Raw genomic sequence first — 17846 nt, forward strand, 5'->3', positions numbered from 1 at the left:
TTTATGTTTAGTGAGCTGGGGGGTGATTCCTCCAAAATTTCCTTTTGTCGTCCACACATTTCAATTGTAAAATGTAATTACAAAAATGTAATGCCTGCAGCACTTGATATTCCCAGGTGGTCTCCCATCCAAGTACTAACCAAGCCCAACATTGCTTAGCTTCTGAGATCAGACGAGATCAGGCTTATTCAAGGTGGTGTGGCCGCAGGCGATTGCATTTCTGCTTTCATGACTTTTATGTTTAGTGAGCTGGGGGTGATTCCTCCAAAATTTCCTTTTGTCCTCCACACATTTCAATTGTAAAATGTAATTACAAAAATGTAATGCCTGCAGCACTTGATATTCCCAGGTGGTCTCCCATCCAAGTACTAACCAAGCCCAACATTGCTTAGCTTCTGAGATCAGACGAGCTCAGGCTTATTCAAGGTGGTGTGGCCGCAGGCGATTGCATTTCTGCTTTCATGACTTTTATGTTTAGTGAGCTGGGGGTGATTCCTCCAAAATTTCCTTTTGTCCTCCACACATTTCAATTGTAAAATGTAATGCCTGCAGCACTTGATATTCCCAGGTGGTCTCCCATCCAAGTACTAACCAAGCCCAACATTGCTTAGCTTCTGAGATCAGACGAGATCAGGCTTATTCAAGGTGGTGTGGCTGCAGGCGATTGCATTTCTGCTTTCATGACTTTTATGTTTAGTGAGCTGGGGGTGATTCCTCCAAAATTTCCTTTTGTCCTCCACACATTTCAATTGTAAAATGTAATGCCTGCAGCACTTGATATTCCCAGGTGGTCTCCCATCCAAGTACTAACCAAGCCCAACATTGCTTAGCTTCTGAGATCAGACGAGATCAGGCTTATTCAAGGTGGTGTGGCCGCAGGCGATTGCATTTCTGCTTTCATGACTTTTATGTTTAGTGAGCTGGGGGTGATTCCTCCAAAATTTCCTTTTGTCCTCCACACATTTCAATTGTAAAATGTAATGCCTGCAGCACTTGATATTCCCAGGTGGTCTCCCATCCAAGTACTAACCAAGCCCAACATTGCTTAGCTTCTGAGATCAGACGAGATCAGGCTTATTCAAGGTGGTGTGGCCGCAGGCGATTGCATTTCTGCTTTCATGACTTTTATGTTTAGTGAGCTGGGGGTGATTCCTCCAAAATTTCCTTTTGTCCTCCACACATTTCAATTGTAAAATGTAATTACAAAAATGTAATGCCTGCAGCACTTGATATTCCCAGGTGGTCTCCCATCCAAGTACTAACCAAGCCCAACATTGCTTAGCTTCTGAGATCAGACGAGATCAGGCTTATTCAAGGTGGTGTGGCCGCAGGCGATTGCATTTCTGCTTTCATGACTTTTATGTTTAGTGAGCTGGGGGTGATTCCTCCAAAATTTCCTTTTGTCCTCCACACATTTCAATTGTAAAATGTAATTACAAAAATGTAATGCCTGCAGCACTTGATATTCCCAGGTGGTCACCCATCCAAGTACTAACCAAGCCCAACATTGCTTAGCTTCTGAGATCAGACGAGATCAGGCTTATTCAAGGTGGTGTGGCCGCAGGCGATTGCATTTCTGCTTTCATGACTTTTATGTTTAGTGAGCTGGGGGTGATTCCTCCAAAATTTCCTTTTGTCCTCCACACATTTCAATTGTAAAATGTAATTACAAAAATGTAATGCCTGCAGCACTTGATATTCCCAGGTGGTCTCCCATCCAAGTACTAACCAAGCCCAACATTGCTTAGCTTCTGAGATCAGACGAGATCAGGCTTATTCAAGGTGGTGTGGCCGCAGGCGATTGCATTTCTGCTTTCATGACTTTTATGTTTAGTGAGCTGGGGGTGATTCCTCCAAAATTTCCTTTTATCCTCCACACATTTCAATTGTAAAATGTAATTACAAAAATGTAATGCCTGCAGCACTTGATATTCCCAGGTGGTCTCCCATCCAAGTACTAACCAAGCCCAACATTGCTTAGCTTCTGAGATCAGACGAGATCAGGCTTATTCAAGGTGGTGTGGCCGCAGGCGATTGCATTTCTGCTTTCATGACTTTTATGTTTAGTGAGCTGGGGGTGATTCCTCCAAAATTTCCTTTTGTCCTCCACACATTTCTATTGTAAAATGTAATGCCTGCAGCACTTGATATTCCCAGGTGGTCTCCCATCCAAGTACTAACCAAGCCCAACATTGCTTAGCTTCTGAGATCAGACGAGATCAGGCTTATTCAAGGTGGTGTGGCCGCAGGCGATTGCATTTCTGCTTTCATGACTTTTATGTTTAGTGAGCTGGGGGTGATTCCTCCAAAATTTCCTTTTGTCCTCCATACATTTCAATTGTAAAATGTAATTACAAAAATGTAATGCCTGCAGCACTTGATATTCCCAGGTGGTCTCCCATCCAAGTACTAACCAAGCCCAACATTGCTTAGCTTCTGAGATCAGACGAAATCAGGCTTATTCAAGGTGGTGTGGCCGCAGGCGATTGCATTTCTGCTTTCATGACTTTTATGTTTAGTGAGCTGGGGGTGATTCCTCCAAAATTTCCTTTTGTCCTCCACACATTTCAATTGTAAAATGTAATGCCTGCAGCACTTGATATTCCCAGGTGGTCTCCCATCCAAGTACTAACCAAGCCCAACATTGCTTAGCTTCTGAGATCAGACGAGATCAGGCTTATTCAAGGTGGTGTGGCCGCAAGCGATTGCATTTCTGCTTTCATGACTTTTATGTTTAGTGAGCTGGGGGTGATTCCTCCAAAATTTCCTTTTGTCCTCCACACATTTCAATTGTAAAATGTAATTACAAAAATGTAATGCCTGCAGCACTTGATATTCCCAGGTGGTCTCCCATCCAAGTACTAACCAAGGCCAACATTGCTTAGCTTCTGAGATCAGACGAGATCAGGCTTATTCAAGGTGGTGTGGCCGCAGGCGATTGCATTTCTGCTTTCATGACTTTTATGTTTAGTGAGCTGGGGGTGATTCCTCCAAAATTTCCTTTTGTCCTCCACACATTTCAATTGTAAAATGTAATTACAAAAATGTAATGCCTGCAGCACTTGATATTCCCAGGTGGTCTCCCATCCAAGTACTAACCAAGCCCAACATTGCTTAGCTTCTGAGATTAGACGAGATCAGGCTTATTCAAGGTGGTGTGGCCGCAGGCGATTGCATTTCTGCTTTCATGACTTTTATGTTTAGTGAGCTGGGGGTGATTCCTCCAAAATTTCCTTTTGTCCTCCACACATTTCAATTGTAAAATGTAATTACAAAAATGTAATGCCTGCAGCACTTGATATTCCCAGGTGGTCTCCCATCCAAGTACTAACCAAGCCCAACATTGCTTAGCTTCTGAGATCAGACGAGATCAGGCTTATTCAAGGTGGTGTGGCCGCAGGCGATTGCATTTCTGCTTTCATGACTTTTATGTTTAGTGAGCTGGGGGTGATTCCTCCAAAAATTCCTTTTGTCCTCCACACATTTCAATTGTAAAATGTAATTACAAAAATGTAATGCCTGCAGCACTTGATATTCCCAGGAGGTCTCCCATCCAAGTACTAACCAAGCCCAACATTGCTTAGCTTCTGAGATCAGACGAGATCAGGCTTATTCAAGGTGGTGTGGCCGCAGGCGATTGCATTTCTGCTTTCATGACTTTTATGTTTAGTGAGCTGGGGGTGATTCCTCCAAAATTTCCTTTTGTCCTCCACACATTTCAATTGTAAAATGTAATGCCTGCAGCACTTGATATTCCCAGGTGGTCTCCCATCCAAGTACTAACCAAGCCCAACATTGCTTAGCTTCTGAGATCAGACGAGATCAGACGAGATCAGGCTTATTCAAGGTGGTGTGGCCGCAGGCGATTGCATTTCTGCTTTCATGACTTTTATGTTTAGTGAGCTGGGGGTGATTCCTCCAAAATTTCCTTTTGTCCTCCACACATTTCAATTGTAAAATGTAATTACAAAAATGTAATGCCTGCAGCACTTGATATTCCCAGGTGGTCTCCCATCCAAGTACTAACCAAGCCCAACATTGCTTAGCTTCTGAGATCAGACGAGATCAGGCTTATTCAAGGTGGTGTGGCCGCAGGCGATTGCATTTCTGCTTTCATGACTTTTATGTTTAGTGAGCTGGGGGTGATTCCTCCAAAATTTCCTTTTGTCCTCCACACATTTCAATTGTAAAATGTAATTACAAAAATGTAATGCCTGCAGCACTTGATATTCCCAGGTGGTCTCCCATCCAAGTACTAACCAAGCCCAACATTGCTTAGCTTCTGAGATCAGACGAGATCAGGCTTATTCAAGGTGGTGTGGCCGCAGGCGATTGCATTTCTGCTTTCATGACTTTTATGTTTAGTGAGCTGGGGGTGATTCCTCCAAAATTTCCTTTTGTCCTCCACACATTTCAATTGTAAAATGTAATGCCTTCAGCACTTGATATTCCCAGGTGGTCTCCCATCCAAGTACTAACCAAGCCCAACATTGCTTAGCTTCTGAGATCAGACGAGATCAGGCTTATTCAAGGTGGTGTGGCCGCAGGCGATTGCATTTCTGCTTTCATGACTTTTATGTTTAGTGAGCTGGGGGTGATTCCTCCAAAATTTCCTTTTGTCCTCCACACATTTCAATTGTAAAATGTAATGCCTGCAGCACTTGATATTCCCAGGTGGTCTCCCATCCAAGTACTAACCAAGCCCAACATTGCTTAGCTTCAGAGATCAGACGAGATCAGGCTTATTCAAGGTGGTGTGGCCGCAGGCGATTGCTGTTCTGCTTTCATGACTTTTATGTTTAGTGAGCTGGGGGTGATTCCTCCAAAATTTCCTTTTGTCCTCCACACATTTCAATTGTAAAATGTAATGCCTGCAGCACTTGATATTCCCAGGTGGTCTCCCATCCAAGTACTAACCAAGCCCAACATTGCTTAGCTTCAGAGATCAGACGAGATCAGGCTTATTCAAGGTGGTGTGGCCGCAGGCGATTGCTGTTCTGCTTTCATGACTTTTATGTTTAGTGAGCTGGGGGTGATTCCTCCAAAATTTCCTTTTGTCCTCCACACATTTCAATTGTAAAATGTAATTACAAAAATGTAATGCCTGCAGCACTTGATATTCCCAGGTGGTCTCCCATCCAAGTACTAACCAAGCCCAACATTGCTTAGCTTCTGAGATCAGACGAGATCAGGCTTATTCAAGGTGGTGTGGCCGCAGGCAATTGCTGTTCTGCTTTCATGACTTTTATGTTTAGTGAGCTGGGGGTGATTCCTCCAAAATTTCCTTTTGTCCTCCACACATTTCAATTGTAAAATGTAATGCCTGCAGCACTTGATATTCCCAGGTGGTCTCCCATCCAAGTACTAACCAAGCCCAACATTGCTTAGCTTCTGAGATCAGACGAGATCAGGCTTATTCAAGGTGGTGTGGCCGCAGGCGATTGCATTTCTGCTTTCATGACTTTTATGTTTAGTGAGCTGGGGGTGATTCCTCCAAAATTTCCTTTTGTCCTCCACACATTTCAATTGTAAAATGTAATGCCTGCAGCACTTGATATTCCCAGGTGGTCTCCCATCCAAGTACTAACCAAGCCCAACATTGCTTAGCTTCTGAGATCAGACGAGATCAGGCTTATTCAAGGTGGTGTGGCCGCAGGCGATTGCTTTTCTGCTTTCATGACTTTTATGTTTAGTGAGCTGGGGGTGATTCCTCCAAAATTTCCTTTTGTCCTCCACACATTTCAATTGTAAAATGTAATTACAAAAATGTAATGCCTGCAGCACTTGATATTCCCAGGTGGTCTCCCATCCAAGTACTAACCAAGCCCAACATTGCTTAGCTTCTGAGATCAGACGAGATCAGGCTTATTCAAGGTGGTGTGGCCGCAGGCGATTGCATTTCTGCTTTCATGACTTTTATGTTTAGTGAGCTGGGGGTGATTCCTCCAAAATTTCCTTTTGTCCTCCACACATTTCAATTGTAAAATGTAATTACAAAAATGTAATGCCTGCAGCACTTGATATTCCCAGGTGGTCTCCCATCCAAGTACTAACCAAGCCCAACATTGCTTAGCTTCTGAGATCAGACGAGATCAGGCTTATTCAAGGTGGTGTGGCCGCAGGCGATTGCATTTCTGCTTTCATGACTTTTATGTTTAGTGAGCTGGGGGTGATTCCTCCAAAATTTCCTTTTGTCCTCCACACATTTCAATTGTAAAATGTAATTACAAAAATGTAATGCCTGCAGCACTTGATATTCCCAGGTGGTCTCCCATCCAAGTACTAACCAAGCCCAACATTGCTTAGCTTCTGAGATCAGACGAGATCAGGCTTATTCAAGGTGGTGTGGCCGCAGGCGATTGCATTTCTGCTTTCATGACTTTTATGTTTAGTGAGCTGGGGGTGATTCCTCCAAAATTTCCTTTTGTCCACACATTTCAATTGTAAAATGTAATTACAAAAATGTAATGCCTGCAGCACTTGATATTCCCAGGTGGTCTCCCATCCAAGTACTAACCAAGCCCAACATTGCTTAGCTTCTGAGATCAGACGAGATCAGGCTTATTCAAGGTGGTGTGGCCGCAGGCGATTGCATTTCTGCTTTCATGACTTTTATGTTTAGTGAGCTGGGGGTGATTCCTCCAAAATTTCCTTTTGTCCTCCACACATTTCAATTGTAAAATGTAATTACAAAAATGTAATGCCTGCAGCACTTGATATTCCCAGGTGGTCTCCCATCCAAGTACTAACCAAGCCCAACATTGCTTAGCTTCTGAGATCAGACGAGATCAGGCTTATTCAAGGTGGTGTGGCCGCAGGCGATTGCATTTCTGCTTTCATGACTTTTATGTTTAGTGAGCTGGGGGTGATTCCTCCAAAATTTCCTTTTGTCCTCCACACATTTCAATTGTAAAATGTAATGCCTGCAGCACTTGATATTCCCAGGTGGTCTCCCATCCAAGTACTAACCAAGCCCAACATTGCTTAGCTTCTGAGATCAGACGAGATCAGGTTTATTCAAGGTGGTGTGGCCGCAGGCGATTGCATTTCTGCTTTCATGACTTTTATGTTTAGTGAGCTGGGGGTGATTCCTCCAAAATTTCCTTTTGTCCTCCACACATTTCAATTGTAAAATGTAATTACAAAAATGTAATGCCTGCAGCACTTGATATTCCCAGGTGGTCTCCCATCCAAGTACTAACCAAGCCCAACATTGCTTAGCTTCTGAGATCAGACGAGATCAGGCTTATTCAAGGTGGTGTGGCCGCAGGCGATTGCATTTCTGCTTTCATGACTTTTATGTTTAGTGAGCTGGGGGTGATTCCTCCAAAATTTCCTTTTGTCCTCCACACATTTCAATTGTAAAATGTAATTACAAAAATGTAATGTCTGCAGCACTTGATATTCCCAGGTGGTCTCCCATCCAAGTACTAACCAAGCCCAACATTGCTTAGCTTCTGAGATCAGACGAGATCAGGCTTATTCAAGGTGGTGTGGCCGCAGACGATTGCATTTCTGCTTTCATGACTTTTATGTTTAGTGAGCTGGGGGTGATTCCTCCAAAATTTCCTTTTGTCCTCCACACATTTCAATTGTGAAATGTAATGCCTGCAGCACTTGATATTCCCAGGTGGTCTCCCATCCAAGTACTAACCAAGCCCAACATTGCTTAGCTTCTGAGATCAGACGAGATCAGGCTTATTCAAGGTGGTGTGGCCGCAGGCGATTGCATTTCTGCTTTCATGACTTTTATGTTTAGTGAGCTGGGGGTGATTCCTCCAAAATTTCCTTTTGTCCTCCACACATTTCAATTGTAAAATGTAATTACAAAAATGTAATGTCTGCAGCACTTGATATTCCCAGGTGGTCTCCCATCCAAGTACTAACCAAGCCCAACATTGCTTAGCTTCTGAGATCAGACGAGATCAGGCTTATTCAAGGTGGTGTGGCCGCAGGCGATTGCATTTCTGCTTTCATGACTTTTATGTTTAGTGAGCTGGGGGTGATTCCTCCAAAATTTCCTTTTGTCCTCCACACATTTCAATTGTAAAATGTAATGCCTGCAGCACTTGATATTCCCAGGTGGTCTCCCATCCAAGTACTAACCAAGCCCAACATTGCTTAGCTTCTGAGATCAGACGAGATCAGGCTTATTCAAGGTGGTGTGGCCGCAGGCGATTGCATTTCTGCTTTCATGACTTTTATGTTTAGTGAGCTGGGGGTGATTCCTCCAAAATTTCCTTTTGTCCTCCACACATTCCAATTGTAAAATGTAATGCCTGCAGCACTTGATATTCCCAGGTGGTCTCCCATCCAAGTACTAACCAAGCCCAACATTGCTTAGCTTCTGAGATCAGACGAGATCAGGCTTATTCAAGGTGGTGTGGCCGCAGGCGATTGCATTTCTGCTTTCATGACTTTTATGTTTAGTGAGCTGGGGGTGATTCCTCCAAAATTTCCTTTTGTCCTCCACACATTTCAATTGTAAAATGTAATTACAAAAATGTAATGCCTGCAGCACTTGATATTCCCAGGTGGTCTCCCATCCAAGTACTAACCAAGCCCAACATTGCTTAGCTTCTGAGATCAGACGAGATCAGGCTTATTCAAGGTGGTGTGGCCGCAGGCGATTGCATTTCTGCTTTCATGACTTTTATGTTTAGTGAGCTGGGGGTGATTCCTCCAAAATTTCCTTTTGTCCTCCACACATTTCAATTGGAAAATGTAATGCCTGCAGCACTTGAAATTCCCAGGTGGTCTCCCATCCAAGTACTAACCAAGCCCAACATTGCTTAGCTTCTGAGATCAGACGAGATCAGGCTTATTCAAGGTGGTGTGGCCGCAGGCGATTGCATTTCTGCTTTCATGACTTTTATGTTTAGTGAGCTGGGGGTGATTCCTCCAAAATTTCCTTTTGTCCTCCACACATTTCAATTGTAAAATGTAATACCTGCAGCACTTGATATTCCCAGGTGGTCTCCCATCCAAGTACTAACCAAGCCCAACATTGCTTAGCTTCTGAGATCAGACGAGATCAGGCTTATTCAAGGTGGTGTGGCCGCAGGCGATTGCATTTCTGCTTTCATGACTTTTATGTTTAGTGAGCTGGGGGTGATTCCTCCAAAATTTCCTTTTGTCCTCCACACATTTCAATTGTAAAATGTAATTACAAAAATGTAATGTCTGCAGCACTTGATATTCCCAGGTGGTCTCCCATCCAAGTACTAACCAAGCCCAACATTGCTTAGCTTCTGAGATCAGACGAGATCAGGCTTATTCAAGGTGGTGTGGCCGCAGACGATTGCATTTCTGCTTTCATGACTTTTATGTTTAGTGAGCTGGGGGTGATTCCTCCAAAATTTCCTTTTGTCCTCCACACATTTCAATTGTGAAATGTAATGCCTGCAGCACTTGATATTCCCAGGTGGTCTCCCATCCAAGTACTAACCAAGCCCAACATTGCTTAGCTTCTGAGATCAGACGAGATCAGGCTTATTCAAGGTGGTGTGGCCGCAGGCGATTGCATTTCTGCTTTCATGACTTTTATGTTTAGTGAGCTGGGGGTGATTCCTCCAAAATTTCCTTTTGTCCTCCACACATTTCAATTGTAAAATGTAATTACAAAAATGTAATGTCTGCAGCACTTGATATTCCCAGGTGGTCTCCCATCCAAGTACTAACCAAGCCCAACATTGCTTAGCTTCTGAGATCAGACGAGATCAGGCTTATTCAAGGTGGTGTGGCCGCAGGCGATTGCATTTCTGCTTTCATGACTTTTATGTTTAGTGAGCTGGGGGTGATTCCTCCAAAATTTCCTTTTGTCCTCCACACATTTCAATTGTAAAATGTAATGCCTGCAGCACTTGATATTCCCAGGTGGTCTCCCATCCAAGTACTAACCAAGCCCAACATTGCTTAGCTTCTGAGATCAGACGAGATCAGGCTTATTCAAGGTGGTGTGGCCGCAGGCGATTGCATTTCTGCTTTCATGACTTTTATGTTTAGTGAGCTGGGGGTGATTCCTCCAAAATTTCCTTTTGTCCTCCACACATTCCAATTGTAAAATGTAATGCCTGCAGCACTTGATATTCCCAGGTGGTCTCCCATCCAAGTACTAACCAAGCCCAACATTGCTTAGCTTCTGAGATCAGACGAGATCAGGCTTATTCAAGGTGGTGTGGCCGCAGGCGATTGCATTTCTGCTTTCATGACTTTTATGTTTAGTGAGCTGGGGGTGATTCCTCCAAAATTTCCTTTTGTCCTCCACACATTTCAATTGTAAAATGTAATTACAAAAATGTAATGCCTGCAGCACTTGATATTCCCAGGTGGTCTCCCATCCAAGTACTAACCAAGCCCAACATTGCTTAGCTTCTGAGATCAGACGAGATCAGGCTTATTCAAGGTGGTGTGGCCGCAGGCGATTGCATTTCTGCTTTCATGACTTTTATGTTTAGTGAGCTGGGGGTGATTCCTCCAAAATTTCCTTTTGTCCTCCACACATTTCAATTGGAAAATGTAATGCCTGCAGCACTTGAAATTCCCAGGTGGTCTCCCATCCAAGTACTAACCAAGCCCAACATTGCTTAGCTTCTGAGATCAGACGAGATCAGGCTTATTCAAGGTGGTGTGGCCGCAGGCGATTGCATTTCTGCTTTCATGACTTTTATGTTTAGTGAGCTGGGGGTGATTCCTCCAAAATTTCCTTTTGTCCTCCACACATTTCAATTGTAAAATGTAATACCTGCAGCACTTGATATTCCCAGGTGGTCTCCCATCCAAGTACTAACCAAGCCCAACATTGCTTAGCTTCTGAGATCAGACGAGATCAGGCTTATTCAAGGTGGTGTGGCCGCAGGCGATTGCATTTCTGCTTTCATGACTTTTATGTTTAGTGAGCTGGGGGTGATTCCTCCAAAATTTCCTTTTGTCCTCCACACATTTCAATTGTAAAATGTAATGCCTGCAGCACTTGATATTCCCAGGTGGTCTCCCATCCAAGTACTAACCAAGCCCAACATTGCTTAGCTTCTGTGATCAGACGAGATCAGGCTTATTCAAGGTGGTGTGGCCGCAGGCGATTGCATTTCTGCTTTCATGACTTTTATGTTTAGTGAGCTGGGGGTGATTCCTCCAAAATTTCCTTTTGTCCTCCACACATTTCAATTGTAAAATGTAATGCCTGCAGCACTTGATATTCCCAGGTGGTCTCCCATCCAAGTACTAACCAAGCCCAACATTGCTTAGCTTCTGAGATCAGACGAGATCAGGCTTATTCAAGGTGGTGTGGCCGCAAGCGATTGCATTTCTGCTTTCATGACTTTTATGTTTAGTGAGCTGGGGGTGATTCCTCCAAAATTTCCTTTTGTCCACACACTTCAATTGTAAAATGTAATTACAAAAATGTAATGCCTGCAGCACTTGATATTCCCAGGTGGTCTCCCATCCAAGTACTAACCAAGCCCAACATTGCTTAGCTTCTGAGATCAGACGAGATCAGGCTTATTCAAGGTGGTGTGGCCGCAGGCGATTGCATTTCTGCTTTCATGACTTTTATGTTTAGTGAGCTGGGGGTGATTCCTCCAAAATATCCTTTTGTCCTCCACACATTTCTATTGTAAAATGTAATTACAAAAATGTAATGCCTGCAGCACTTGATATTCCCAGGTGGTCTCCCATCCAAGTACTAACCAAGCCCAACATTGCTTAGCTTCTGAGATCAGACGAGATCAGGCTTATTCAAGGTGGTGTGGCCGCAGGCGATTGCATTTCTGCTTTCATGACTTTTATGTTTAGTGAGCTGGGGGTGATTCCTCCAAAATTTCCTTTTGTCCTCCACACATTTCTATTGTAAAATGTAATGCCTGCAGCACTTGATATTCCCAGGTGGTCTCCCAATCCAAGTACTAACCAAGCCCAACATTGCTTAGCTTCTGAGATCAGACGAGATCAGGCTTATTCAAGGTGGTGTGGCCGCAGGCGATTGCATTTCTGCTTTCATGACTTTTATGTTTAGTGAGCTGGGGGTGATTCCTCCAAAATTTCCTTTTGTCCTCCACACATTTCTATTGTAAAATGTAATTACAAAAATGTAATGCCTGCAGCACTTGATATTCCCACGTGGTCTCCCATCCAAGTACTAACCAAGCCCAACATTGCTTAGCTTCTGAGATCAGACGAGATCAGGCTTATTCAAGGTGGTGTGGCCGCAGGCGATTGCATTTCTGCTTTCATGACTTTTATGTTTAGTGAGCTGGGGGTGATTCCTCCAAAATTTCCTTTTGTCCTCCACACATTTCAATTGTAAAATGTAATTACAAAAATGTAATGCCTGCAGCACTTGATATTCCCAGGTGGTCTCCCATCCAAGTACTAACCAAGCCCAACATTGCTTAGCTTCTGAGATCAGACGAGATCAGGCTTATTCAAGGTGGTGTGGCCGCAGGCGATTGCATTTCTGCTTTCATGACTTTTATGTTTAGTGAGCTGGGGGTGATTCCTCCAAAATTTCCTTTTGTCCTCCACACATTTCTATTGTAAAATGTAATGCCTGCAGCACTTGATATTCCCAGGTGGTCTCCCATCCAAATACTAACCAAGCCCAACATTGCTTAGCTTCTGAGATCAGACGAGATCAGGCTTATTCAAGGTGGTGTGGCCGCAGGCGATTGCATTTCTGCTTTCATGACTTTTATGTTTAGTGAGCTGGGGGTGATTCCTCCAAAATTTCCTTTTGTCCTCCACACTTTTCTATTGTAAAATGTAATGCCTGCAGCACTTGATATTCCCAGGTGGTCTCCCATCCAAGTACTAACCAAGCCCAACATTGCTTAGCTTCTGAGATCAGACGAGATCAGGCTTATTCAAGGTGGTGTGGCCGCAGGCGATTGCATTTCTGCTTTCATGACTTTTATGTTTAGTGAGCTGGGGGTGATTCCTCCAAAATTTCCTTTTGTCCTCCACACATTTCAATTGTAAAATGTAATGCCTGCAGCACTTGATATTCCCAGGTGGTCTCCCATCCAAGTACTAACCAAGCCCAACATTGCTTAGCTTCTGAGATCAGACGAGATCAGGCTTATTCAAGGTGGTGTGGCCGCAGGCGATTGCATTTCTGCTTTCATGACTTTTATGTTTAGTGAGCTGGGGGTGATTCCTCCAAAATTTCCTTTTGTCCTCCACACATTTCAATTGTAAAATGTAATGCCTGCAGCACTTGATATTCCCAGGTGGTCTCCCATCCAAGTACTAACCAAGCCCAACATTGCTTAGCTTCTGAGATCAGACGAGATCAGGCTTATTCAAGGTGGTGTGGCCGCAGGCGATTGCATTTCTGCTTTCATGACTTTTATGTTTAGTGAGCTGGGGGTGATTCCTCCAAAATTTCCTTTTGTCCACACATTTCAATTGTAAAATGTAATTACAAAAATGTAATGCCTGCAGCACTTGATATTCCCAGGTGGTCTCCCATCCAAGTACTAACCAAGCCCAACATTGCTTAGCTTCTGAGATCAGACGAGATCAGGCTTATTCAAGGTGGTGTGGCCGCAGGCGATTGCATTTCTGCTTTCATGACTTTTATGTTTAGTGAGCTGGGGGTGATTCCTCCAAAATTTCCTTTTGTCCTCCACACATTTCAATTGTAAAATGTAATGCCTGCAGCACTTGATATTCCCAGGTGGTCTCCCATCCAAGTACTAACCAAGCCCAACATTGCTTAGCTTCTGAGATCAGACGAGATCAGGCTTATTCAAGGTGGTGTGGCCGCAGGCGATTGCATTTCTGCTTTCATGACTTTTATGTTTAGTGAGCTGGGGGTGATTCCTCCAAAATTTCCTTTTGTCCTCCACACATTTCAATTGTAAAATGTAATTACAAAAATGTAATGCCTGCAGCACTTGATATTCCCAGGTGGTCTCCCATCCAAGTACTAACCAAGCCCAACATTGCTTAGCTTCTGAGATCAGACGAGATCAGGCTTATTCAAGGTGGTGTGGCCGCAGGCGATTGCATTTCTGCTTTCATGACTTTTATGTTTAGTGAGCTGGGGGTGATTCCTCCAAAATTTCCTTTTGTCCTCCACACATTTCAATTGTAAAATGTAATTACAAAAATGTAATGCCTGCAGCACTTGATATTCCCAGGTGGTCTCCCATCCAAGTACTAACTAAGCCCAACATTGCTTAGCTTCTGAGATCAGGCTTATTCAAGGTGGTGTGGCCGCAGGCGATTGCATTTCTGCTTTCATGACTTTTATGTTTAGTGAGCTGGGGGTGATTCCTCCAAAATTTCCTTTTGTCCTCCACACATTTCAATTGTAAAATGTAATTACAAAAATGTAATGCCTGCAGCACTTGATATTCCCATGTGGTCTCCCATCCAAGTACTAACCAAGCCCAACATTGCTTAGCTTCTGAGATCAGACGAGATCAGGCTTATTCAAGGTGGTGTGGCCGCAGGCGATTGCATTTCTGCTTTCATGACTTTTATGTTTAGTGAGCTGGGGGTGATTCCTCCAAAATTTCCTTTTGTCCTCCACACATTTCAATTGTAAAATGTAATTACAAAAATGTAATGCCTGCAGCACTTGATATTCCCAGGTGGTCTCCCATCCAAGTACTAACCAAGCCCCACATTGCTTAGCTTCTGAGATCAGACGAGATCAGGCTTATTCAAGGTGGTGTGGCCGCAGGCGATTGCATTTCTGCTTTCATGACTTTTATGTTTAGTGAGCTGGGGGTGATTCCTCCAAAATTTCCTTTTGTCCTCCACACATTTCAATTGTAAAATGTAATGCCTGCAGCACTTGATATTCCCAGGTGGTCTCCCATCCAAGTACTAACCAAGCCCAACATTGCTTAGCTTCTGAGATCAGACGAGATCAGGCTTATTCAAGGTGGTGTGGCCGCAGGCGATTGCATTTCTGCTTTCATGACTTTTATGTTTAGTGAGCTGGGGGTGATTCCTCCAAAATTTCCTTTTGTCCTCCACACATTTCAATTGTAAAATGTAATTACAAAAATGTAATGCCTGCAGCACTTGATATTCCCAGGTGGTCTCCCATCCAAGTACTAACCAAACCCAACATTGCTTAGCTTCTGAGATCAGACGAGATCAGGCTTATTCAAGGTGGTGTGGCCGCAGGCGATTGCAGTTCTGCTTTCATGACTTTTATGTTTAGTGAGCTGGGGGTGATTCCTCCAAAATTTCCTTTTGTCCTCCACACATTTCAATTGTAAAATGTAATGCCTGCAGCACTTGATATTCCCAGGTGGTCTCCCATCCAAGTACTAACCAAGCCCAACATTGCTTAGCTTCTGAGATCAGGCTTATTCAAGGTGGTGTGGCCGCAGGCGATTGCATTTCTGCTTTCATGACTTTTATGTTTAGTGAGCTGGGGGTGATTCCTCCAAAATTTCCTTTTGTCCTCCACACATTTCAATTGTAAAATGTAATTACAAAAATGTAATGCCTGCAGCACTTGATATTCCCAGGTGGTCTCCCATCCAAGTACTAACCAAGCCCAACATTGCTTAGCTTCTGAGATCAGACGAGATCAGGCTTATTCAAGGTGGTGTGGCCGCAGGCGATTGCATTTCTGCTTTCATGACTTTTATGTTTAGTGAGCTGGGGGTGATTCCTCCAAAATTTCCTTTTGTCCTCCACACATTTCAATTGTAAAATGTAATTACAAAAATGTAATGCCTGCAGCACTTGATATTCCCAGGTGGTCTCCCATCCAAGTACTAACCAAGCCCAACATTGCTTAGCTTCTGAGATCAGACGAGATCAGGCTTATTCAAGGTGGTGTGGCCGCAGGCGATTGCTGTTCTGCTTTCATGACTTTTATGTTTAGTGAGCTGGGGGTGATTCCTCCAAAATTTCCTTTTGTCCTCCACACATTTCAATTGTAAAATGTAATGCCTGCAGCACTTGATATTCCCAGGTGGTCTCCCATCCAAGTACTAACCAAGCCCAACATTGCTTAGCTTCTGAGATCAGACGAGATCAGGCTTATTCAAGGTGGTGTGGCCGCAGGCGATTGCATTTCTGCTTTCATGACTTTTATGTTTAGTGAGCTGGGGGTGATTCCTCCAAAATTTCCTTTTGTCCTCCACACATTTCAATTGTAAAATGTAATGCCTGCAGCACTTGATATTCCCAGGTGGTCTCCCATCCAAGTACTAACCAAGCCCAACATTGCTTAGCTTCTGAGATCAGACGAGATCAGGCTTATTCAAGGTGGTGTGGCCGCAGGCGATTGCATTTCTGCTTTCATGACTTTTATGTTTAGTGAGCTGGGGGTGATTCCTCCAAAATTTCCTTTTGTCCTCCACACATTTCAATTGTAAAATGTAATGCCTGCAGCACTTGATATTCCCAGGTGGTCTCCCATCCAAGTACTAACCAAGCCCAACATTGCTTAGCTTCTGAGATCAGACGAGATCAGGCTTACTCAAGGTGGTGTGGCCGCAGGCGATTGCATTTCTGCTTTCATGACTTTTATGTTTAGTGAGCTGGGGGTGATTCCTCCAAAATTTCCTTTTGTCCTCCACACATTTCAATTGTAAAATGTAATGCCTGCAGCACTTGATATTCCCAGGTGGTCTCCCATCCAAGTACTAACCAAGCCCAACATTGCTTAGCTTCTGAGATCAGACGAGATCAGGCTTATTCAAGGTGGTGTGGCCGCAGGCGATTGCATTTCTGCTTTCATGACTTTTATGTTTAGTGAGCTGGGGGTGATTCCTCCAAAATTTCCTTTTGTCCTCCACACATTTCAATTGTAAAATGTAATGCCTGCAGCACTTGATATTCCCAGGTGGTCTCCCATCCAAGTACTAACCAAGCCCAACATTGCTTAGCTTCTGAGATCAGACGAGATCAGGCTTATTCAAGGTGGTGTGGCCGCAGGCGATTGCATTTCTGCTTTCATGACTTTTATGTTTAGTGAGCTGGGGGTGATTCCTCCAAAATTTCCTTTTGTCCTCCACACATTTCAAATATAAAATGTAATTACAAAAATGTAATGCCTGCAGCACTTGATATTCCCAGGTGGTCTCCCATCCAAGTACTAACCAAGCCCAACATTGCTTAGCTTCTGAGATCAGACGAGATCAGGCTTATTCAAGGTGGTGTGGCCGCAGGCGATTGCATTTCTGCTTTCATGACTTTTATGTTTAGTGAGCTGGGGGTGATTCCTCCAAAATTTCCTTTTGTCCTCCACACATTTCAATTGTAAAATGTAATGCCTGCAGCACTTGATATTCCCAGGTGGTCTCCCATCCAAGTACTAACCAAGCCCAACATTGCTTAGCTTCTGAGATCAGACGAGATCAGGCTTATTCAAGGTGGTGTGGCCGCAGGCGATTGCATTTCTGCTTTCATGACTTTTATGTTTAGTGAGCTGGGGGTGATTCCTCCAAAATTTCCTTTTGTCCTCCACACATTTCAATTGTAAAATGTAATGCCTGCAGCACTTGATATTCCCAGGTGGTCTCCCATCCAAGTACTAACCAAGCCCAACATTGCTTAGCTTCTGAGATCAGACGAGATCAGGCTTATTCAAGGTGGTGTGGCCGCAGGCGATTGCATTTCTGCTTTCATGACTTTTATGTTTAGTGAGCTGGGGGTGATTCCTCCAAAATTTCCTTTTGTCCTCCACACATTTCAATTGTAAAATGTAATTACAAAAATGTAATGCCTGCAGCACTTGATATTCCCAGGTGGTCTCCCATCCAAGTACTAACCAAGCCCAACATTGCTTAGCTTCTGAGATCAGACGAGATCAGGCTTATTCAAGGTGGTGTGGCCGCAGGCGATTGCATTTCTGCTTTCATGACTTT

At 43.7% G+C, this 17846-nt stretch overlaps 76 non-coding genes and 3 pseudogenes across 76 annotated transcripts; all 79 read right to left on the reverse strand.

The window, feature by feature from the left end:
• Window positions 1–91: 91 nt before the first annotated feature.
• On the reverse strand, window positions 92–210 carry LOC131725504 (5S ribosomal RNA). The gene has a single exon (XR_009320683.1). It is a non-coding gene; the product is annotated as a 5S ribosomal RNA (ribosomal RNA).
• A 114-nt stretch (window positions 211–324) lies between these two features.
• Window positions 325–443, reverse strand: LOC131726371 (5S ribosomal RNA). The gene has a single exon (XR_009321560.1). It is a non-coding gene; the product is annotated as a 5S ribosomal RNA (ribosomal RNA).
• Window positions 444–543: 100 nt separating this feature from the next.
• Window positions 544–662, reverse strand: LOC131726079 (5S ribosomal RNA). Its single transcript, XR_009321261.1, has one exon. It is a non-coding gene; the product is annotated as a 5S ribosomal RNA (ribosomal RNA).
• A 100-nt stretch (window positions 663–762) lies between these two features.
• Window positions 763–881, reverse strand: LOC131725505 (5S ribosomal RNA). Its single transcript, XR_009320684.1, has one exon. It is a non-coding gene; the product is annotated as a 5S ribosomal RNA (ribosomal RNA).
• Window positions 882–981: 100 nt separating this feature from the next.
• Window positions 982–1100, reverse strand: LOC131725506 (5S ribosomal RNA). The gene has a single exon (XR_009320685.1). It is a non-coding gene; the product is annotated as a 5S ribosomal RNA (ribosomal RNA).
• A 114-nt stretch (window positions 1101–1214) lies between these two features.
• On the reverse strand, window positions 1215–1333 carry LOC131725507 (5S ribosomal RNA). The gene has a single exon (XR_009320686.1). It is a non-coding gene; the product is annotated as a 5S ribosomal RNA (ribosomal RNA).
• A 114-nt stretch (window positions 1334–1447) lies between these two features.
• On the reverse strand, window positions 1448–1566 carry LOC131726952 (5S ribosomal RNA). Its single transcript, XR_009321761.1, has one exon. It is a non-coding gene; the product is annotated as a 5S ribosomal RNA (ribosomal RNA).
• A 114-nt stretch (window positions 1567–1680) lies between these two features.
• LOC131725508 (5S ribosomal RNA) lies at window positions 1681–1799 on the reverse strand. Its single transcript, XR_009320687.1, has one exon. It is a non-coding gene; the product is annotated as a 5S ribosomal RNA (ribosomal RNA).
• Window positions 1800–1913: 114 nt separating this feature from the next.
• Window positions 1914–2032, reverse strand: LOC131725509 (5S ribosomal RNA). The gene has a single exon (XR_009320688.1). It is a non-coding gene; the product is annotated as a 5S ribosomal RNA (ribosomal RNA).
• A 100-nt stretch (window positions 2033–2132) lies between these two features.
• On the reverse strand, window positions 2133–2251 carry LOC131725511 (5S ribosomal RNA). The gene has a single exon (XR_009320690.1). It is a non-coding gene; the product is annotated as a 5S ribosomal RNA (ribosomal RNA).
• A 114-nt stretch (window positions 2252–2365) lies between these two features.
• Window positions 2366–2484, reverse strand: LOC131726215 (5S ribosomal RNA). Its single transcript, XR_009321398.1, has one exon. It is a non-coding gene; the product is annotated as a 5S ribosomal RNA (ribosomal RNA).
• A 100-nt stretch (window positions 2485–2584) lies between these two features.
• On the reverse strand, window positions 2585–2703 carry LOC131726152 (5S ribosomal RNA). Its single transcript, XR_009321335.1, has one exon. It is a non-coding gene; the product is annotated as a 5S ribosomal RNA (ribosomal RNA).
• A 114-nt stretch (window positions 2704–2817) lies between these two features.
• LOC131726377 (5S ribosomal RNA) lies at window positions 2818–2936 on the reverse strand. Its single transcript, XR_009321566.1, has one exon. It is a non-coding gene; the product is annotated as a 5S ribosomal RNA (ribosomal RNA).
• A 114-nt stretch (window positions 2937–3050) lies between these two features.
• LOC131726395 (5S ribosomal RNA) lies at window positions 3051–3169 on the reverse strand. Its single transcript, XR_009321584.1, has one exon. It is a non-coding gene; the product is annotated as a 5S ribosomal RNA (ribosomal RNA).
• Window positions 3170–3283: 114 nt separating this feature from the next.
• LOC131725512 (5S ribosomal RNA) lies at window positions 3284–3402 on the reverse strand. The gene has a single exon (XR_009320691.1). It is a non-coding gene; the product is annotated as a 5S ribosomal RNA (ribosomal RNA).
• Window positions 3403–3516: 114 nt separating this feature from the next.
• Window positions 3517–3635, reverse strand: LOC131727052 (5S ribosomal RNA). The gene has a single exon (XR_009321861.1). It is a non-coding gene; the product is annotated as a 5S ribosomal RNA (ribosomal RNA).
• Window positions 3636–3735: 100 nt separating this feature from the next.
• LOC131726470 (5S ribosomal RNA) lies at window positions 3736–3864 on the reverse strand (annotated as a pseudogene).
• Window positions 3865–3978: 114 nt separating this feature from the next.
• LOC131725513 (5S ribosomal RNA) lies at window positions 3979–4097 on the reverse strand. Its single transcript, XR_009320692.1, has one exon. It is a non-coding gene; the product is annotated as a 5S ribosomal RNA (ribosomal RNA).
• Window positions 4098–4211: 114 nt separating this feature from the next.
• On the reverse strand, window positions 4212–4330 carry LOC131725514 (5S ribosomal RNA). The gene has a single exon (XR_009320693.1). It is a non-coding gene; the product is annotated as a 5S ribosomal RNA (ribosomal RNA).
• A 100-nt stretch (window positions 4331–4430) lies between these two features.
• LOC131726435 (5S ribosomal RNA) lies at window positions 4431–4549 on the reverse strand. Its single transcript, XR_009321624.1, has one exon. It is a non-coding gene; the product is annotated as a 5S ribosomal RNA (ribosomal RNA).
• Window positions 4550–4649: 100 nt separating this feature from the next.
• Window positions 4650–4768, reverse strand: LOC131726230 (5S ribosomal RNA). The gene has a single exon (XR_009321413.1). It is a non-coding gene; the product is annotated as a 5S ribosomal RNA (ribosomal RNA).
• A 100-nt stretch (window positions 4769–4868) lies between these two features.
• LOC131726231 (5S ribosomal RNA) lies at window positions 4869–4987 on the reverse strand. The gene has a single exon (XR_009321414.1). It is a non-coding gene; the product is annotated as a 5S ribosomal RNA (ribosomal RNA).
• A 114-nt stretch (window positions 4988–5101) lies between these two features.
• LOC131725515 (5S ribosomal RNA) lies at window positions 5102–5220 on the reverse strand. The gene has a single exon (XR_009320694.1). It is a non-coding gene; the product is annotated as a 5S ribosomal RNA (ribosomal RNA).
• Window positions 5221–5320: 100 nt separating this feature from the next.
• LOC131725516 (5S ribosomal RNA) lies at window positions 5321–5439 on the reverse strand. Its single transcript, XR_009320695.1, has one exon. It is a non-coding gene; the product is annotated as a 5S ribosomal RNA (ribosomal RNA).
• Window positions 5440–5539: 100 nt separating this feature from the next.
• On the reverse strand, window positions 5540–5658 carry LOC131725517 (5S ribosomal RNA). Its single transcript, XR_009320696.1, has one exon. It is a non-coding gene; the product is annotated as a 5S ribosomal RNA (ribosomal RNA).
• Window positions 5659–5772: 114 nt separating this feature from the next.
• LOC131725518 (5S ribosomal RNA) lies at window positions 5773–5891 on the reverse strand. The gene has a single exon (XR_009320697.1). It is a non-coding gene; the product is annotated as a 5S ribosomal RNA (ribosomal RNA).
• A 114-nt stretch (window positions 5892–6005) lies between these two features.
• LOC131725519 (5S ribosomal RNA) lies at window positions 6006–6124 on the reverse strand. Its single transcript, XR_009320698.1, has one exon. It is a non-coding gene; the product is annotated as a 5S ribosomal RNA (ribosomal RNA).
• A 114-nt stretch (window positions 6125–6238) lies between these two features.
• LOC131725520 (5S ribosomal RNA) lies at window positions 6239–6357 on the reverse strand. The gene has a single exon (XR_009320699.1). It is a non-coding gene; the product is annotated as a 5S ribosomal RNA (ribosomal RNA).
• Window positions 6358–6468: 111 nt separating this feature from the next.
• LOC131725522 (5S ribosomal RNA) lies at window positions 6469–6587 on the reverse strand. The gene has a single exon (XR_009320701.1). It is a non-coding gene; the product is annotated as a 5S ribosomal RNA (ribosomal RNA).
• A 114-nt stretch (window positions 6588–6701) lies between these two features.
• LOC131725523 (5S ribosomal RNA) lies at window positions 6702–6820 on the reverse strand. The gene has a single exon (XR_009320702.1). It is a non-coding gene; the product is annotated as a 5S ribosomal RNA (ribosomal RNA).
• A 100-nt stretch (window positions 6821–6920) lies between these two features.
• Window positions 6921–7039, reverse strand: LOC131725882 (5S ribosomal RNA). Its single transcript, XR_009321061.1, has one exon. It is a non-coding gene; the product is annotated as a 5S ribosomal RNA (ribosomal RNA).
• Window positions 7040–7153: 114 nt separating this feature from the next.
• LOC131725524 (5S ribosomal RNA) lies at window positions 7154–7272 on the reverse strand. Its single transcript, XR_009320703.1, has one exon. It is a non-coding gene; the product is annotated as a 5S ribosomal RNA (ribosomal RNA).
• Window positions 7273–7386: 114 nt separating this feature from the next.
• On the reverse strand, window positions 7387–7505 carry LOC131726082 (5S ribosomal RNA). Its single transcript, XR_009321264.1, has one exon. It is a non-coding gene; the product is annotated as a 5S ribosomal RNA (ribosomal RNA).
• Window positions 7506–7605: 100 nt separating this feature from the next.
• LOC131725525 (5S ribosomal RNA) lies at window positions 7606–7724 on the reverse strand. The gene has a single exon (XR_009320704.1). It is a non-coding gene; the product is annotated as a 5S ribosomal RNA (ribosomal RNA).
• A 114-nt stretch (window positions 7725–7838) lies between these two features.
• LOC131726225 (5S ribosomal RNA) lies at window positions 7839–7957 on the reverse strand. The gene has a single exon (XR_009321408.1). It is a non-coding gene; the product is annotated as a 5S ribosomal RNA (ribosomal RNA).
• Window positions 7958–8057: 100 nt separating this feature from the next.
• LOC131725526 (5S ribosomal RNA) lies at window positions 8058–8176 on the reverse strand. The gene has a single exon (XR_009320705.1). It is a non-coding gene; the product is annotated as a 5S ribosomal RNA (ribosomal RNA).
• Window positions 8177–8276: 100 nt separating this feature from the next.
• LOC131725527 (5S ribosomal RNA) lies at window positions 8277–8395 on the reverse strand. Its single transcript, XR_009320706.1, has one exon. It is a non-coding gene; the product is annotated as a 5S ribosomal RNA (ribosomal RNA).
• Window positions 8396–8509: 114 nt separating this feature from the next.
• LOC131725528 (5S ribosomal RNA) lies at window positions 8510–8628 on the reverse strand. Its single transcript, XR_009320707.1, has one exon. It is a non-coding gene; the product is annotated as a 5S ribosomal RNA (ribosomal RNA).
• Window positions 8629–8728: 100 nt separating this feature from the next.
• Window positions 8729–8847, reverse strand: LOC131726069 (5S ribosomal RNA). Its single transcript, XR_009321250.1, has one exon. It is a non-coding gene; the product is annotated as a 5S ribosomal RNA (ribosomal RNA).
• A 100-nt stretch (window positions 8848–8947) lies between these two features.
• LOC131726175 (5S ribosomal RNA) lies at window positions 8948–9066 on the reverse strand. Its single transcript, XR_009321357.1, has one exon. It is a non-coding gene; the product is annotated as a 5S ribosomal RNA (ribosomal RNA).
• Window positions 9067–9180: 114 nt separating this feature from the next.
• On the reverse strand, window positions 9181–9299 carry LOC131726083 (5S ribosomal RNA). Its single transcript, XR_009321265.1, has one exon. It is a non-coding gene; the product is annotated as a 5S ribosomal RNA (ribosomal RNA).
• Window positions 9300–9399: 100 nt separating this feature from the next.
• LOC131725529 (5S ribosomal RNA) lies at window positions 9400–9518 on the reverse strand. Its single transcript, XR_009320708.1, has one exon. It is a non-coding gene; the product is annotated as a 5S ribosomal RNA (ribosomal RNA).
• Window positions 9519–9632: 114 nt separating this feature from the next.
• On the reverse strand, window positions 9633–9751 carry LOC131726226 (5S ribosomal RNA). The gene has a single exon (XR_009321409.1). It is a non-coding gene; the product is annotated as a 5S ribosomal RNA (ribosomal RNA).
• A 100-nt stretch (window positions 9752–9851) lies between these two features.
• On the reverse strand, window positions 9852–9970 carry LOC131725530 (5S ribosomal RNA). The gene has a single exon (XR_009320709.1). It is a non-coding gene; the product is annotated as a 5S ribosomal RNA (ribosomal RNA).
• A 100-nt stretch (window positions 9971–10070) lies between these two features.
• Window positions 10071–10189, reverse strand: LOC131725531 (5S ribosomal RNA). The gene has a single exon (XR_009320710.1). It is a non-coding gene; the product is annotated as a 5S ribosomal RNA (ribosomal RNA).
• A 114-nt stretch (window positions 10190–10303) lies between these two features.
• On the reverse strand, window positions 10304–10422 carry LOC131725533 (5S ribosomal RNA). Its single transcript, XR_009320712.1, has one exon. It is a non-coding gene; the product is annotated as a 5S ribosomal RNA (ribosomal RNA).
• A 100-nt stretch (window positions 10423–10522) lies between these two features.
• On the reverse strand, window positions 10523–10641 carry LOC131726070 (5S ribosomal RNA). The gene has a single exon (XR_009321251.1). It is a non-coding gene; the product is annotated as a 5S ribosomal RNA (ribosomal RNA).
• A 100-nt stretch (window positions 10642–10741) lies between these two features.
• LOC131726176 (5S ribosomal RNA) lies at window positions 10742–10860 on the reverse strand. Its single transcript, XR_009321358.1, has one exon. It is a non-coding gene; the product is annotated as a 5S ribosomal RNA (ribosomal RNA).
• A 100-nt stretch (window positions 10861–10960) lies between these two features.
• On the reverse strand, window positions 10961–11079 carry LOC131726414 (5S ribosomal RNA). The gene has a single exon (XR_009321603.1). It is a non-coding gene; the product is annotated as a 5S ribosomal RNA (ribosomal RNA).
• Window positions 11080–11179: 100 nt separating this feature from the next.
• On the reverse strand, window positions 11180–11298 carry LOC131726154 (5S ribosomal RNA). Its single transcript, XR_009321336.1, has one exon. It is a non-coding gene; the product is annotated as a 5S ribosomal RNA (ribosomal RNA).
• Window positions 11299–11409: 111 nt separating this feature from the next.
• On the reverse strand, window positions 11410–11528 carry LOC131725534 (5S ribosomal RNA). Its single transcript, XR_009320713.1, has one exon. It is a non-coding gene; the product is annotated as a 5S ribosomal RNA (ribosomal RNA).
• A 114-nt stretch (window positions 11529–11642) lies between these two features.
• Window positions 11643–11761, reverse strand: LOC131725535 (5S ribosomal RNA). Its single transcript, XR_009320714.1, has one exon. It is a non-coding gene; the product is annotated as a 5S ribosomal RNA (ribosomal RNA).
• Window positions 11762–11861: 100 nt separating this feature from the next.
• Window positions 11862–11981, reverse strand: LOC131726437 (5S ribosomal RNA). The gene has a single exon (XR_009321626.1). It is a non-coding gene; the product is annotated as a 5S ribosomal RNA (ribosomal RNA).
• Window positions 11982–12095: 114 nt separating this feature from the next.
• On the reverse strand, window positions 12096–12214 carry LOC131726096 (5S ribosomal RNA). Its single transcript, XR_009321278.1, has one exon. It is a non-coding gene; the product is annotated as a 5S ribosomal RNA (ribosomal RNA).
• A 114-nt stretch (window positions 12215–12328) lies between these two features.
• LOC131725536 (5S ribosomal RNA) lies at window positions 12329–12447 on the reverse strand. Its single transcript, XR_009320715.1, has one exon. It is a non-coding gene; the product is annotated as a 5S ribosomal RNA (ribosomal RNA).
• A 100-nt stretch (window positions 12448–12547) lies between these two features.
• Window positions 12548–12666, reverse strand: LOC131726250 (5S ribosomal RNA). Its single transcript, XR_009321433.1, has one exon. It is a non-coding gene; the product is annotated as a 5S ribosomal RNA (ribosomal RNA).
• A 100-nt stretch (window positions 12667–12766) lies between these two features.
• Window positions 12767–12885, reverse strand: LOC131725537 (5S ribosomal RNA). The gene has a single exon (XR_009320716.1). It is a non-coding gene; the product is annotated as a 5S ribosomal RNA (ribosomal RNA).
• Window positions 12886–12985: 100 nt separating this feature from the next.
• On the reverse strand, window positions 12986–13104 carry LOC131725538 (5S ribosomal RNA). Its single transcript, XR_009320717.1, has one exon. It is a non-coding gene; the product is annotated as a 5S ribosomal RNA (ribosomal RNA).
• A 100-nt stretch (window positions 13105–13204) lies between these two features.
• Window positions 13205–13323, reverse strand: LOC131725539 (5S ribosomal RNA). The gene has a single exon (XR_009320718.1). It is a non-coding gene; the product is annotated as a 5S ribosomal RNA (ribosomal RNA).
• A 111-nt stretch (window positions 13324–13434) lies between these two features.
• On the reverse strand, window positions 13435–13553 carry LOC131725540 (5S ribosomal RNA). The gene has a single exon (XR_009320719.1). It is a non-coding gene; the product is annotated as a 5S ribosomal RNA (ribosomal RNA).
• Window positions 13554–13653: 100 nt separating this feature from the next.
• LOC131725541 (5S ribosomal RNA) lies at window positions 13654–13772 on the reverse strand. The gene has a single exon (XR_009320720.1). It is a non-coding gene; the product is annotated as a 5S ribosomal RNA (ribosomal RNA).
• Window positions 13773–13886: 114 nt separating this feature from the next.
• On the reverse strand, window positions 13887–14005 carry LOC131725542 (5S ribosomal RNA). Its single transcript, XR_009320721.1, has one exon. It is a non-coding gene; the product is annotated as a 5S ribosomal RNA (ribosomal RNA).
• Window positions 14006–14119: 114 nt separating this feature from the next.
• LOC131726833 (5S ribosomal RNA) lies at window positions 14120–14228 on the reverse strand (annotated as a pseudogene).
• A 114-nt stretch (window positions 14229–14342) lies between these two features.
• On the reverse strand, window positions 14343–14461 carry LOC131726090 (5S ribosomal RNA). The gene has a single exon (XR_009321272.1). It is a non-coding gene; the product is annotated as a 5S ribosomal RNA (ribosomal RNA).
• A 114-nt stretch (window positions 14462–14575) lies between these two features.
• On the reverse strand, window positions 14576–14694 carry LOC131726159 (5S ribosomal RNA). The gene has a single exon (XR_009321341.1). It is a non-coding gene; the product is annotated as a 5S ribosomal RNA (ribosomal RNA).
• Window positions 14695–14794: 100 nt separating this feature from the next.
• Window positions 14795–14913, reverse strand: LOC131725544 (5S ribosomal RNA). Its single transcript, XR_009320723.1, has one exon. It is a non-coding gene; the product is annotated as a 5S ribosomal RNA (ribosomal RNA).
• A 114-nt stretch (window positions 14914–15027) lies between these two features.
• On the reverse strand, window positions 15028–15146 carry LOC131726255 (5S ribosomal RNA). Its single transcript, XR_009321438.1, has one exon. It is a non-coding gene; the product is annotated as a 5S ribosomal RNA (ribosomal RNA).
• A 100-nt stretch (window positions 15147–15246) lies between these two features.
• LOC131726674 (5S ribosomal RNA) lies at window positions 15247–15355 on the reverse strand (annotated as a pseudogene).
• Window positions 15356–15469: 114 nt separating this feature from the next.
• Window positions 15470–15588, reverse strand: LOC131725545 (5S ribosomal RNA). Its single transcript, XR_009320724.1, has one exon. It is a non-coding gene; the product is annotated as a 5S ribosomal RNA (ribosomal RNA).
• Window positions 15589–15702: 114 nt separating this feature from the next.
• Window positions 15703–15821, reverse strand: LOC131725546 (5S ribosomal RNA). Its single transcript, XR_009320725.1, has one exon. It is a non-coding gene; the product is annotated as a 5S ribosomal RNA (ribosomal RNA).
• A 100-nt stretch (window positions 15822–15921) lies between these two features.
• LOC131725547 (5S ribosomal RNA) lies at window positions 15922–16040 on the reverse strand. The gene has a single exon (XR_009320726.1). It is a non-coding gene; the product is annotated as a 5S ribosomal RNA (ribosomal RNA).
• Window positions 16041–16140: 100 nt separating this feature from the next.
• On the reverse strand, window positions 16141–16259 carry LOC131725548 (5S ribosomal RNA). The gene has a single exon (XR_009320727.1). It is a non-coding gene; the product is annotated as a 5S ribosomal RNA (ribosomal RNA).
• A 100-nt stretch (window positions 16260–16359) lies between these two features.
• LOC131726181 (5S ribosomal RNA) lies at window positions 16360–16478 on the reverse strand. Its single transcript, XR_009321363.1, has one exon. It is a non-coding gene; the product is annotated as a 5S ribosomal RNA (ribosomal RNA).
• Window positions 16479–16578: 100 nt separating this feature from the next.
• LOC131725550 (5S ribosomal RNA) lies at window positions 16579–16697 on the reverse strand. The gene has a single exon (XR_009320729.1). It is a non-coding gene; the product is annotated as a 5S ribosomal RNA (ribosomal RNA).
• Window positions 16698–16797: 100 nt separating this feature from the next.
• On the reverse strand, window positions 16798–16916 carry LOC131725551 (5S ribosomal RNA). The gene has a single exon (XR_009320730.1). It is a non-coding gene; the product is annotated as a 5S ribosomal RNA (ribosomal RNA).
• A 114-nt stretch (window positions 16917–17030) lies between these two features.
• On the reverse strand, window positions 17031–17149 carry LOC131725552 (5S ribosomal RNA). Its single transcript, XR_009320731.1, has one exon. It is a non-coding gene; the product is annotated as a 5S ribosomal RNA (ribosomal RNA).
• Window positions 17150–17249: 100 nt separating this feature from the next.
• LOC131725553 (5S ribosomal RNA) lies at window positions 17250–17368 on the reverse strand. Its single transcript, XR_009320732.1, has one exon. It is a non-coding gene; the product is annotated as a 5S ribosomal RNA (ribosomal RNA).
• Window positions 17369–17468: 100 nt separating this feature from the next.
• LOC131725554 (5S ribosomal RNA) lies at window positions 17469–17587 on the reverse strand. The gene has a single exon (XR_009320733.1). It is a non-coding gene; the product is annotated as a 5S ribosomal RNA (ribosomal RNA).
• A 114-nt stretch (window positions 17588–17701) lies between these two features.
• On the reverse strand, window positions 17702–17820 carry LOC131725556 (5S ribosomal RNA). Its single transcript, XR_009320735.1, has one exon. It is a non-coding gene; the product is annotated as a 5S ribosomal RNA (ribosomal RNA).
• Between the last annotated feature and the right edge of the window lie 26 nt (window positions 17821–17846).

This window comes from Acipenser ruthenus, unplaced genomic scaffold (assembly GCF_902713425.1).
Source record: "Acipenser ruthenus unplaced genomic scaffold, fAciRut3.2 maternal haplotype, whole genome shotgun sequence".
NCBI lineage: Eukaryota > Metazoa > Chordata > Actinopteri > Acipenseriformes > Acipenseridae > Acipenser > Acipenser ruthenus.